The 13,845-nt window shown below is 39.6% G+C and overlaps 1 protein-coding gene across 3 annotated transcripts in view; it reads left to right on the top strand.

Annotated features, from left to right (window-relative positions):
• Positions 1–13,845, top strand: part of kank1a (KN motif and ankyrin repeat domains 1a) — a 92,532-nt gene that overhangs the window by 31,272 nt on the left and 47,415 nt on the right. Inside the window, exon 1 of one of the 3 annotated variants that reach the window (XM_078170507.1) lies at positions 11,249–11,554. The exons of 1 other annotated variant lie outside the window; for it this stretch is intronic. The gene's annotated coding sequence lies outside the window, so the exon portion shown is untranslated. Of the gene's footprint in view, positions 1–11,248; positions 11,555–13,845 lie in introns of those variants that run through there. One more of the 3 variants, XM_078170509.1, reaches the window with a different exon arrangement.

Here is a 13,845-nt window from a genome sequence, read left to right as displayed (position 1 = left end):
CTTGGCAAAAACGTTAGTTGTAGCATGTCAGGAAAAAGTTACCCAGAAGCAGCTGATTGGCTCTTTTTGCTGCAGGCAGAAATAGTAAATCTCAGAGTAATAAATCATAGGTGGAGCACAGTGCCCGGGTGCCAGACTTTTATCCAACAGGCTGTCATCCAGCAGAATAAATCATGCCAGGATAATAATAACCACGTCTTCAAAGAATATGCGCACACATTCTCTGGAGTCTAACACTTTTCTTATTGCTATTTTTATGACAGCCTTTGAAGTTTTAGGTTTAGTTGTTCAAACCTTGCAGAGGAAAGACGGAGGAGGGATCCTGTTAAACCTGCAGGTTTGCTGTTTCAGTTTGCATTGACAGTCAGGCACCAGATCCTTGTGAGGGGACAGTGAAGCTCTGACAAGCAGCTGTCAAGATAAATAGTTGAACCTTGAAGCACATTCCTAATAGAGGCACAGCAAATACAGACACCTTTCTGACACATGGACTCCATTTTTGGGCTTATTAATGGCAGAGTTCATTGTTTTTGTGGGTGTGGATACATAAATGTAGATTACTCTCTTAGTTGACTGCTGCACATAATAGCACGTGTACCTCTCTGTGCATTTATAAGAAAACAACCACAAAAATGACAAAGTCGCACAACTGAAATCATGAAATGCTTGAAAGTAGTTTCAAAGAAAATGGAAAATAGCCTCACAGTGTGAACGTTTTACAACATTGGTCATCAGACAATATATTTCACTCCAAACTAATTAAAATAAGTGTAGTTCATTAAGTGTAGAGGATAAACCTGTTGATGAAAAGCACATTAACACTGTCTTTGTAATTGTAGGTGTGCTTTTCGATGCACAAATGCTCTGGCAGTTGTGTGGAAAGTAAAGAAATTGTTTTGCTGCAACCCTCTATCAGTATTTATGGTTGTTTTAAGGATCATGGAGGACATAAATGCAGGTAGAGTTCGGGGTAGGGATGCATGATATTAGATTTTTTGCCGATATTCCATAGGCTGATATGTAACAACTCATTTGACTGATAACAGATACTGATATTGATATATCCACTTTTTCCCCACCTAATTTTAGAGATGATCAAGTCTCTTCTGTAGTGGAATTAACATCATATTATACATGCATACCCTTATCCTGACGGCCCACCAGCAGATGGAGACATTAAATACAATACTTTTCAATGCATGTAATATCCATTGTGCAAAATAAGAAAAAGCATGTTGGCCGATTCTTGTAGTTCATTTTAAAGCTGATATTGGTCGATACCAATGAGGCGCCGATATTATCGTGTGTTCCTAGCTGGGGGATATGAAGGAACTGGTTATTATACTGTGTACATTTGCTTATCTACCATGAAAAAATGCAACTGGACGGAGAATTTTCATTATTTTCAAAAAGAAGACTTATTACACACACTGCCATTTAAAAGAAAATAAATAAATAAAAAATAAAAAAATCAACTTTTTTTTGCTTTTTTCACATACTTCCATCAAAAACTAGTTTCAGGTTTCAATCACAGTAATACAACATTTGTTCACCAAAAAATAACCTGTTTCTTTTTATTCCTTTAGCGGCCGTTTTGACTTAGGATAATAAAAATAATTCTGTAATACCGTGAAACTGTGATATCGTCTGAGATGGTTATCATACAGTGAAAATCTCATACCGTTGGAACCCTAGTTGGGTGTTGTGACAGTCGGTACGTTTACATGCAGCTTGAGAAAATTGAATTATTGGCTTAGCCCGACTGAGACCGGACTTGTAAATGCATGTAAACAACTTAGTCCGACTGAAATTGGACTATCCATAGCTCGACTAACACACCTGGTTAATTTGATTGAAAATCAAACTACTGCTTCATGTATCTACTTAGTCTGACTGGAGTTGGACTCGGTGTTCTGCGCATGCACCACTATTTCTTTCACGGGCCTTGACCCGAAAGAAGAAGGAGATGACGTAGCAGCAGTGCAGCAGCTCCCGGAAACCCAAACCAACAAACACCATGGTGACTGAAAAGCAGAAGATGATTAACACGTAAAGCATGTACGATACAGCCACAGCAATCTCCGCCATCTTCATTCATCGTTAGCTTCCTCTTCGGGTCAACCAGAACTAGTTCAAAACGCACTATATTAAAAAGGACACAACGCCGCCTATCGAGGTGGAGTCAGACGTACTTGGTCAGAAATGTTCTCTTCTGCATGTATACTCAGACAAGACGAGAAGTCCCACTTCACTGATTAGTCGAGCTATGAGCTTAGCTCGGCTACTGCGTGCATGTAAACTTACTGAATGTTGTGTTGAGAGTAGGAGGCTCTAAATTTTTCTGCACAGCTCTGACATGTGTGGCAAATTTTCACCTGCGTTCTCCTTTCTGAACTTTATCTGTGCGTAAATCTGTCGTGAGGGTGTTTTGGTGACCACAGCACTTTAGAGTCACCAGAGTTGTCGTCTGTTATGCTGTCTCTTTGCCATGACCACAGATGCTGGCTTTTTCCTTTTCACAGAGTCTCTAAAGAGCATCTGAACTGCCACTGAATTTCAAGAGTACATCATGCTGTAGGGTGTAGATTCAGCTGGGTTTGGATGTGAGACACAGATGTGCATGTGTCTCACAGATGCTCCAAACTGTTGCTCTATAATTTTTAATCCTCACTCCAGAAGTCGGTCTACTCTCTGACTCTCTGATTCTGACGTTTGTTCCCGTCTTAACACAACAAGGATCCATTTCTCTGGATACACGCTGGACACGTTCTCTAAAAGAGATATAATGAGGTCAGAAATGGTCAGACGGAGGAATGAGCATAATGACGGGGGGTGTATATATAATTTTCTTTGATTTCCATAATTGAGCTTGTCGTTCTCGGATGCTATGTTTATCCTGGTGCACAACGGCTGCGGCTGCACCAGAGGAAGAATAGCAGGCAGTTGAAAGTGATAGCACCAGAAATAACTTCACTGTGTGTGATTATACAGCAACAGGGCTGACTGGAGGTTGACTCATCCTGCTACTTTATGGACTACTGTGCTGTTGGTTTCTGTGATTGAACTTCTGGAGAGCAGTTGATTTATTAGTTTGTAGTTTATTAAAGTTTTTGCACAGAGGCGGCCTCGTTGAACTCATTTGTAAAGGTACAGTGCTTGTTGTCAACATTTTGAGTGCGAGATATGAGCTTTTGGTGTGTGTCTCTTTCATTTACTGCAGATACAGGTGTTGTCCTCTGGGATAAGTGCGATCTGTTGTTTATGCAGTGTTGTTGGATGCAGTATTAAGATTAGAGTTTCTTTGTGTAATGACAGTGGCTTGTTTGGGAGGAGGTTTGGGGAAAAAAACTAGTATAACATACTAGGTGTGCGATCTGAATAGTAACTAACCTCAGTAGGGTGGTGATATAAACAGCCTAAACAGTGAGGTTGAACATTAACACTTCTCCATGCTTAAAGTGACATTCAAACAACTTCATCTAATGGCAAATGTCTCCTTTTATAAAGTACAGATATTTGATATTTGATCTATTGTTTCATTGTTTTAGCCCTGCTAGCAGCAAAACTCTTAGGATCTCCCTTTAGTCTAAAATTAAAGTTGAGATTTATGGTTCCCAGAAGATGAAGCCTACTGACTTTGGTGATCCCCTGAAAGTTGACGTGTGGTTTTGAGTAAAATATCTCAAATGGTATTGGATAGATTGCCATCAAAATCAAATCAGATCTGGCTTGAATTGTCATCTCACCAAACATACAACAGTAATGCAGGTAAAAGGAAACGGTGTTTGCGGAGGGTCTAAAAATACTTAAACCATAAGATAGACATCAATAAACTATACAATAAAACCCATACTATCAAGCAATAAATCACAAACTAAAAGTCCAGTGTGACGCTCACATCACACATCAGCAGTGACCATTTTCAGAAAAAGTGACAATTGGCATCTGGCATTTAAAGTGACCATGAAATTTAGTGCAAAAATTCATGTTGCCCTCAGGATAGCTTGTTTTAACTTTGGGGGCACCTTAACTTTTTCATCTAGTGCCATCTAGAGCTTTGATTGGGCCAAAACAATCAGGTCCGACCCTACGTGAACCTGCATAGTTTCTGTCTGAGCCTGACCCAAGCCTGAACCACTGCAGCATGTTTGGGCCCGTGCCCAATTAAAAAACCAAATTTCCTCTTAATTTTTTTTTTTGGTTAATATTAAAACCAAACTAAACTGAAGTCTTTTCAGTGCGGTAACACATTTGTGACACGAAGTGTGTTCGTAAATAGCCACTCAGAACACCAAAGCACACTCTGTCGCAAACTGGACCACTTGTAAATTCAGGGAGCTGCTGGAATATACATTTCGGTTCAGACAACCCCAGTCTTGGTGTGAGAGCGTGTACTCAGAAAGCAGAATGGCCAAGTACAGTGAAAGTGGAACTTAGCGGTTCGTTAATTCATATAGAAATAGAACGCTAGCGGGGTATCGGTGGCTTAGTGGTAGAGCAGGCGCCCCATGTATAAGGCTGTTGCCGCAGCAGCCCAGGTTCGACTCCAGCCTGTGGCCCTTTGCTGCATGTCACTCCCTCTCTCTCTCCCCCCTTCACGCTTGTCTGTCCTATCAATTAAAGGCTAAAAATGCCCCAAAAAATATCTTAAAAAAAAAAAGAAAAAAAAGAGAAAGAAATAGAACGCTAGCACCGGGAAACTGGCGAGAACCAAACCTGTTTTCAGCCCGTCAAAATGTTGAGAAATTACAGCCTGACCTGGCCTGAACCTGGCAGGTCAAGGCCAGTTGGACTCAGTTTGGTTTGGGCAGAGTGACATCATCAGGTAAAAATTCAATTTGTTCATTACTTTTGTTTATGAACAAATACCTGTGACATTAATGACATTCCCATCAGCCTCGGCGGTACTTTGTGTTTAGTGCTAATTTGCAAATATTAGCATGCTAACATGCTAAACTAAGATGGTTGATATTATACCTAGTACACATCAGCACTTTAGCATCGTCATAGTGAGCATGTTAGCATGCTGATTAGCATTTTGCTCACAAATCTGCTAGCATGGCTGTAGATGCTTGATCCTTTGTTTTCATGCATTACCTCCAGCTTTTAGGAATTAATTGTCTACATGGAGTAGAAGGGTGAGCTTCCTAATTCTCTCTGAAAAAGGGAAGTCTTTACTTGGTTATACTTGGTTATACCTGGGAGTGTTTGCGCTTCCTCCTCTGACCTCGTCACTTGCCACAGTCCTGTCAGTAGACCGATAAAGTAAAGCAGACAAAAATCCCTCCAGCTGACTTTCTCATTCCTGTAAGTTCCTCCCTCCTTGCCGGGATAATTGAAAGGCTTTGAAGGCCAGCTGAGCTCAGCAGGCTCACGCAGGACATCAAAGGGAAACGAATGGTCAGACAGCACACGTTGGGGGTCAACACCGTGGCTACAACACTGCCAAACGGTGGTGAACATCAGCGCTGAGGCGTCTGGCCGTAGGCGACACAGCAGCTTCTTCTGCAAAGCCTCAAAGGCATTTCCTAATGAGGGCCAGATGCAGAGCTGCGACGACAAGTAGCCACTGCTTGTTGTGTAATTACACCGACACACACATGTACACATTAGCACTTGTGTGTTCCTGATGGCACAGAAATATACAATATTGTGTGGAGTTACAGAGACGCTCCTGACAGAGACACCTGTGCACAATCATGTCGATTATCCACAGTGAGATAAAAAGATGGACACGCTGCTGCACACACACACAGTTCGTGTTGTCATGCTCTTTTCTGAAGTTTCTGAATAAAAACATCTCAGTTCCTCTGGAGGCTTTTTCCCTCCATTAAGTCCGCAGCCTCAGCTTTTTATTAGGGGAAAAACAAGCCTGTTGAATATTCAGCGCAGCAGGTTTGCAACCTTTACAGCCCCTCTTAACTTCTCAGGCTGTTTACTGTTGACACACAAGCAAAAAAAAACGAGCTTTGTGTGTGTGTTTTTTTTTCATGGTGGAAAATGTGAACTGTCGCACCACATCCTGTCAAGACTGAAGTTGGTCACTTTATATGGCAAACAAATGGGTCTAGACACACTGCATGGCATTTAGGCCTGTTTGACAACAACACTGATTTAGTTTATATGGATTTAGTTTTAAAGAAAGTTTTGATGCATCTTGAACTTTTTCCTAAGTTATCTCTGGCAACATATACATTTTTAATATCACCTTGGTTTAAGTGCAGCTTGAAGCATGTATCTGCGCTAATCTGCCATCGTATGGTTTTACAGCTGAAGTTTGAGACGACTTCTAAATGGTGGGAAGCGTATTTATTTAATGTGTGGTGATCCAGTGTTTCTCCTCATTGCCTTTTTGTTCTTGGAAACTTTGGAAAAGTTTTGTTCCTTTTTCACTTGCTCTCCATTTTTACTATGTTGTGGTCATGTGACAGCTTGGTGCACTATAAAATCGTCATTTAACACCTTAATTTTCTATTCAATTTTATTTATAAAGCCCAATATCACAAATCACAATTTGCCTCACAGGGCTTTACAGCATACGACGTCCCTCTGTCCTTAGGACCCTCACAGCTGATAAGGAAAAACTCCCCAAAAAAAACTCTAACGGGGGGAATAATATGGTAGAAACCTCAGGAAGTGGAGGGATCCCTCTTCCAGGACAGACAGACGTGCAATAGATGTCGTACAGAACAGATCAACATGATAAATTTACAGATATCCGTAAAACAAAATGAGACTTAAAGAGAGACATCAGGCAGGACCACGGCAGCAGCACAACCACGTCACATGATCCAAGCGTGCCTGCGATATGAGTTAACCTGGGAGACAGTGGAGCACAAAGGCTCCGGAGAAGAAGCCGAGTTATTGATGTGCAGTAATGGGACATGAATGAACTTTTCAGAATCTAAAAATAAGGTTTCAATAAATAATTTTCAATGTCATAAAATTTCTACAAAGCCCGGCAGGAATTAGAAACATTTATGTTTTTTTTTTAAGTATAACTTAGTCCCATCGATAAGTAATTTGTACTCTTGGGATTCACTATATGTGTTCACGAACTATAATCTGTAGAAAAAAATAAATGTTTTCTTTTCCTGATTTGCTAAATCACTTAATTCCCCCTCCATGTCTGGTCAGACACACTTTCCTTTAGTATGGAGCTGCAAGTTAATTAACCAACTAGTCCATACCCATTGGTAGCTTTGTCACCTTCTACCTATGCCAATCCTCAATGCCTATGTGCAGTTTCACATAGATTGACCACGTCAGTGAGTAGAAAAACGTGGGACAGACAGAATGACTGACTGACAGAATGACACACTGACAGTTTCCGTGATTATGTACAGCATACCATACCATGACTTAATCATACCAAAAATTAGAAAAACCCAACAACATTGGTCCACAGGGGGAGCCACAGCGATCAGTCGCATTTTAGCCATTTTTAAGCATTTTTCTGTTGTTATAGCGCCACCCAGTTGCCAATTAGAGTTAAATTTCTCCAGTCACCTTGAGGCGTCCTGTTCTACATATCTACCAAGTTTAGTAAAAATCCATATGGCGGTTAGGCCTAGATAAGAAATTAGCTCTCTAGCGCCCCCATTTTGTTTGATGGGGTCAATAATGGAGGGGTCCCCTCAGATTATGTGTGGTCATATGCCTACAAAGTTGCGTGGTGATGGGTGAAACCCTTGAGATGTTATACACCTTTATGTGATGAGCCACGCCCTCCGCAATATTCATTGCCTTATAGAAGCTCAGTTTTAGTAAGTTTTCCAACTTTTGCCAAGAGGGAACTTTAGATATTGGTCCCTAGATTATGTTCACCCAGTTTCATGCAGATCGCTCAAACTTCCTAGGAAGAGATCCATTTGAAGTGTTTAAGTAGAGAGGCATCTCTGTGCAAAGTTTCATGTCTCTACGACATACGGGGCATGAGATATGCCCATTCAAAGTTTGCAATTTCAATTGGTTGCTATAGCGCCCCCCTTTGGCCAATTGATGTAATATTGCTTCATTGGCATCCTCCCATGACCTTCTACCACTGTGCCAAATTTCACGTGGATTGACCAAGTCAGTGAGGAGAAAAACGTGGAACAGACACACAGAGTTTTCCTCATTATATAGTAAGATTAATTATTTGATGATGCTTTCTTTATCATTGATGAAATACTAATCATAATTTCCTAATATGACGTCTTCATGTTGCCTTTTTACAAGACTAATAGACTATATTTTGGTTTTTATCTATTAATCACATATGACACCCTAAGTTAGTAAATCTTAATCTTGAAAATAACTTCAGTGCCAAATAATTCCCCAACTACTTACTAATCACTTAACTTGATAAACTTGAAGATGGCGTGTGTAGTGCATGATTTAACAATTAATAGGAACTAATTATTTGGGTTGGGTCAGGTTAGTTGGTGACTCTAAATTGTCAAAAGGTGTGAGCGTGAATGGATGTGTGTCTCTATGTGTCAGCCCTGTGACAAATGGCCTCTCGCCCAATGACAGCTGGGATGGGCTCCATGAATGAATGAATGAATGAATAATCATTTTGGTGTGGAGTATAAATTCCAGGGAACAGATCAGACATTTGAGACTTTTTTCTCCTCTATAATTCACTGCCTCTCTGAGCGGAGTTTGCATGTTTTTACTATGAAAACAAACAAACAAATGTATGAAATGACTGATTGCTTGTCAGTTTGCATCGGGTTTTGTTTTGCATGACGAGTTCCTCATTCCGCAGTAAATAATTTAGTCTGCTGCCAAACACACACACACACACACACACACACACACACACACACACACACACACTTCCCTGTGAGGAGCAACCTGACCTGCGTGTGTGTGTGTAAATGCACCTGCAGCTCCTGTCATGTTTATGTAACAGCTGAGGAGGAACAAAACGAGTTGTTCAGGTTTGTGTCAGCTAAAGTTGTGCTGCTGCCCTGTTGTTGTTATTTTACAGTCACGAGTCCTGCTTGGATCAAATCAGGATACTTTTAAATCTGTTTGCTCTGTGAGTGAAATATGGTGAGTTATACTTTTTTTTTTAGTCGTGTCTTTGTTCAAATTAAACGTAAAGATCAGTTTGTACAGTTTACGTTACTCTAAAAGGGGCTGAGTGATAGTTTCTGATGGGAATGTGCTGAAACCAGCTACTTTGGAAGCTGAATGACGTCTTCGTCACTACTCCTCTGATACTTTAGAACGTAATCAGAGCTTTTGAGCAACATGATGTCACACCTGACTTTGAAAACTACAAGGCTTTGGCTTCTGTCAGCAGTTTGTCAGCCAGTTTAAGTGCATTGTGATTTAGTTATTTGACTGATTGACTGTTTTCAGCTTCAATAAACTGTACAAACTCTGCCATACAGGACACGCGTGATCCAAGGATTTAATACCTCATCAACACTATGAACTCAATTAGATTTTTAGAGTTGAATAAAATGTGGGTTTTCATAGGTGTTGTCACCAAAGCCACTTACTGCTGTGCCATGTGGAAAAATCACTGAGATCATTGAGACACTGTTGATGGTTTGATGGGTAGATATTGGTAGTTTAGTTCTTACCTTTACACTGGTTGGAGGAAAATAGCATTTGGTGCATTAACAGATGTTTTAGTGTCACTTCACCTGTCGATTGTTCAAAAACTGCTGAACATTTGATTCTTATACATCAGTGGTTCTCAAATGGTGTGCCGTGATGCAAATCCAGGGGTGGCATGTGTTTTTGTGATAACCACACATTATTTTGTTTTTCTGTATTTTGTCACTGGGGAGAAATGAAAACTGTAAGATGGCATGTCATTATTTTATGACCCAGGTGAGGACAAGATAATTATTCTCCTCATTGCCTTTGCTACATTATTTGGAAACTCTTGATGAAAATTTGAGTTTCTTTTCCACTTCCACTCCATTTTGACTTGATGCGACGACTTGGTACACTTTAAAATGTTGTGATAGATCTCACTCTACGATAAAAGCACTCGATTTAACACTTACACTTGAGGTAATTAAAAAAGAACATTTATTAAAAATATTTTTGATAATTTAGTCTTTCAGATTAATGATTTTTACTCACAAGATTTACAATTTGTTTTCACAAATTATATAATTGTGGAAGACTAAATAATAAGTTCTCCAGATTTGCTGAATTGCTTAATTTGCCCTCCATCATCTCCGATCCTTGGCTCACTTTCTTTAGTATAGAGCTGCAACTCAATGCTTTTAATGATCAGTTAATCTGATGATTATTTTCTTGACTGTTTGACTAATTAATTGGTGTATTAAATTTCAAAATACTGATTGCAATTTCCTTAGGCGTAAAGATGATGTCTTGTTACAGAAAAAGGAAAGGTGTGATTCATTATTGCAACTTATTATTTTATTTCTTATTCATTATTAGTACAGTTATAAGCAATCAATCATTTGGTGTTTTTGAAAAGTAAAAGAAAAGAAAACTGAAAAAAATTCCCATCACAAGCTCTTGGTGCCTAAAACTTATGTCTAAAAATGTTTTGTCCAACCATCAGTCCAAAAAAAAAAAAATAAAATAAATGTGTGAATTTGCTGCTTTTACATGTTTTTATATAGTGTAAATATAATCAGAATTAATATCTTCAGATTTTAGCACTCACCTATGGACTACTGTTGATTTAATTACTCATTTAATCATTAAAATAATCCGACAGTTTAATCAATAATGAAAAATTATCTTTAGATGTAGCCTTTCTTGACACAAAATTAAGGATTACGTCCTGAAAATAAAGGATATCTCTCCTAAATGGTTCATTTAAAGGCTTATCTTCAGTTAATCTGCTGATAATTTGTTTTTTCATTTCGTCAAAACTGTCACAAAAAAGTGAAAATCATTGTTTCCCAGAGGTATAAGTGACGTCTCTAAATTAGATGTAATGTGTGATAAATAGTCCAAAACCCCAAAATATTCCAAGTGGTATAAAACAGAAAGCAGCCATTTCTCACATGTATCTTACAGTCTCCACCCAAAGATTTCCTGATTGACCTGATTAACACGTCTTTTATTTTGAAAGAGTTTCTCTGGTGGTCCTGGGCTCAGCTTGGTTAAGATCTGGTGGTTGTTTTTTGTTTACTCTCCGTTCTCACCTTCAGCCGCTGAGGGTTAAAAGGAAACTTTGTTGGTTAATATGTAACCGGTCATCAAAAGACTTTCTATCTACGCCCTATTGTCTGCCTCATTAAGTGGTTTTCAGCCAGGAGTTGAAGGTCAACGCAGGCCCAGAGAGTGTCCGCAGGTCGTTAACCAGATGAGCTTGCCATGCGCTTCACCTGGAGGCCCAGCGGAGGGGTCGCTTCTACATAAAAACAGCCTAAAGTCCTGTTTCCTCTTATAGGACACAGATCGTTTAGCTGTCATCTGAGGAAGTCGTCTAATCTTAGCCGTGAAACTTATCCCCCTCGCTCAGAGGGCTGCTGGGTATAGGCTCGTTGTCGGGAGCTCTTGTGGACTCAGTCAGTGTTTGCTACCTGCGAGCTGTGGGAGGAAGTTAGAATGAGAGTTACAGGTAAGCTGCATGGCTGTTAGAATAGCACATCTCAGTGTTGAAGTTAACATGTTACTACAAAAGCAATGTGTGACCACAACAGTTCTTGATGTGCACTGCTGTTCAACAGTTTGGAATCACCTATTGTACTGATGTTTCTCTTGCCTTCCTCAATATTGTAATAGATAAAAACAGTATCATTCATACTGTTGAAACTTTGATTTTGAATTTGTTTTCCAGTCCAGAAAAACATCAGTGACCCTAAAACGACAGCAGTGCAACTGGGCTCTGGATAATTAGGGAAGTCGTTTTCCTTCGGGCCCCCTATAGTCTACTCAGTGGTTAGATTGAAGAGGTTTAAACTGTGATTTGTCAGTCCATAGTCAACTCATCTGATGTTCCAACAGTGCTAACCCTAGACTAACCTTTTATTTCTGTTGTGAAATTTGAAGAATATCTTTGCTAAAGCAACACGTTGTGCCGTATATCCCCGTGAAACAGAACATTTGAGCGGTGTACAGTTACAAGAGGGATTAAAATCATATCCTTCGCATTTGATTGGATCTCTAAAAAGTGGGCGGGCTTAGTGATTAGCGTGATGCAGAGCTACAGCAGACCTTTGGCTTTACATTCACCTGTTAGATCAAAAGGAGGACGAGGGATAAATGAATGAATGAAGTATACCTCTGCTAACCTGCTACCTTCCTTTTTTCCCCTTGATCTCATATATGAGGGATAGATAGATGACAACAATAGAGAGTTACAAGTGCTATTCCCTTTTTTTGTTAACAGAACAGTCCAAGGACTGTGTTGATAAGGAATTAAAGTAGTTCATAAAATAATTCCATTTCCGAGTAAACCTATCAGAGGAGCCTTTCACCGTTAAACCTAAAAAATATAGCAATAAAGAGATCCATTTTTATCTGGACTCCTAAAACCTTACAGTATAGAAAAAGACAGTCCAGAATCTATGCAGTCTGGGGCAGAAGAAGAACATATGACTCAAATTACAAGAAGAGGCATGGCATCTGTTACATTGGTCCGCAATATTAGGATATGTTTCAGATAGTTGAGATTTGCTGAAATGGATTCTGTGTAATCCCTTGAGTTGTAGAAGCTGCAGCCTGGCACAAGGAGGAGTTGAGCATGTATTGTAGACAGTTTTGTCCCACTATTGATTCGTCAAATTTGCCCCAAGCTCATACTCCCAAGCATTTTTGGATATGACAACCGAATGATTATCAAAAGCCATGAGTTTGTCATAAATCTGCAATGTTAGCAATTTCTGATGATGATTAAAAGTCCATATTGTTTTTGAAATGGCGGCGGCGGCGGACTCCGGGGTTTTTTCGGACCTAATTGTATTGCGGAGTTTTGCAGTTTTGCACAGTACATTATTCTATGCTTCCTTTTGATTTTCACATTGGCTAGTCATTCTGTTTAATTTGTCTTCTGATTAAATTAGAACCGTTGAAACACGTTGTAGGAAGCCTCTGCAAGTAATTGGTTGCTGGCAGACACTCTGTGCTGAAATAAAATGGTTAATCAGCAGTGCCGTGCACTGTAGAGCCGATGCGCTGCTGGTTCTGCCGGCCTGAATAGAATATAATATCTATAGCCTTACTGTTGTGTGTACAGCCTTTATAGACTGAGCTGAGTAGTGATGCGCGGGTCGACCCGTAACCCGCGGGACCCTCAAATGGACCTGTGGGTCGGGCAGCAGTGATCGTCTGTTAAATTGGTCTGTAAATGATATTTTGACATTATTGGCTATTACTGTCATGGCATCCGAAGGTACTGATGCGTCGAGCAGGTGACAGTCCGCGGTCGTTTTCAAAACACTTGTGTCATGCACTCCAAAAGAAACTTGTTGAAACAATAATTTATTGTACAAAACGGGGGAAACGAACGTTGACAAAAATGGTTCCATAATTCATATTAAATTCAAAAGATAACGAAAAAACAGCTACAAGTTAGAGTGAATAGTGATAAAGTGGTAAAACTTGGCATTGATCCACAGCCTCAGACGGATGCGCTCAAGCGTGCCGTGCGCACAAGCTCAGTTGGTAGGCGATACTATATTTTCACATTTTTAACAATGCAATTTAAAAGTTTTGATTTTTATTGATAACCTACATTTACCAACAACAAAAAGACTACATTTAGCACCAAAAAATATGTAAAAAAAAATAAATAAAAAATAAAAAAATAAGTAAATTAAAAAACGAATATCGACTACCAGATTTTCATAACGAATACCTACCCATAGAAAGGAATATTCGAATATCCAAATATATGGATACAGCCCTAGA

This window comes from Epinephelus lanceolatus, chromosome 9 (genome assembly GCF_041903045.1).
Source record: "Epinephelus lanceolatus isolate andai-2023 chromosome 9, ASM4190304v1, whole genome shotgun sequence".
Classification (NCBI taxonomy): Eukaryota; Metazoa; Chordata; class Actinopteri; order Perciformes; family Serranidae; genus Epinephelus; species Epinephelus lanceolatus.
This window is presented reverse-complemented; position numbering and strand designations above follow the sequence as displayed.